The sequence below is a fragment of the Temnothorax curvispinosus genome, unplaced genomic scaffold (assembly GCF_003070985.1).
Source record: "Temnothorax curvispinosus isolate PA1 unplaced genomic scaffold, ASM307098v1 QBEX01004474.1, whole genome shotgun sequence".
Classification (NCBI taxonomy): domain Eukaryota; kingdom Metazoa; phylum Arthropoda; class Insecta; order Hymenoptera; family Formicidae; genus Temnothorax; species Temnothorax curvispinosus.
This window is the reverse complement of record NW_020214254.1, coordinates 9,109-9,752: the sequence shown is the minus strand read 5'-3', so window position 1 is coordinate 9,752 and position 644 is coordinate 9,109. Positions and strand designations below refer to the sequence as shown.

General features: G+C 38.0%; 1 protein-coding gene across 2 annotated transcripts in view; it reads right to left on the bottom strand.

The window, feature by feature from the left end:
* LOC112453531 (UDP-glucuronosyltransferase 2B2-like) overlaps window positions 1-644 on the bottom strand; it is a 14,752-nt gene that overhangs the window by 12,672 nt on the left and 1,436 nt on the right. The window lies entirely within an intron of this gene.

Here is a 644-nt window from a genome sequence, read left to right as displayed (position 1 = left end):
TACCTTGATCAAAAAGTTCCCGGAATTTATTTAGAAAATGCAAAATACAAGTTTATTTATCAATATTAATATTGTCTCCTTCAAAGTACTCCCCATCGACTGCAACGCACTTATGCCAGCGCTTGATCCAATCCTCGAAACATTTTTTATACTCGGTGTTCGGTATGGCCATCAGAGCCGTCTTCGATTTTTTCATTATCTCCTCTCGGCTGCTAAAACGCGTTCCCCGTAGTGGTTTTTTGATTCGATTAAACAGAAAGAAGTCGCAGAGAGCCAAATCAGGTGAATTCGATGGCTGTTGGATGGTATTCGTTCCGTTCTTGGTCAAAAAGTTGCGGATAATGATGGCATTAACGCACCGTCGCACAAAACCACTACGAGGAACGCGTTCCGAGAGGAGATAATGGAAAAATCGAAGACGGCTCTGATGGCCATACCGAACACCGAGTATAAAAAATGTTTCGAGGATTGGATCAAGCGCTGGCATAAGTGCGTTACAGTCGATGGGGAGTACTTTGAAGGGGACAATATTAATATTGATGAATAAACTTGTATTTTGCATTTTCTAAATAAATTCCGGGAACTTTTTGATCAAGGTAATATATATATATATATATATATATATATATATATATATATATATA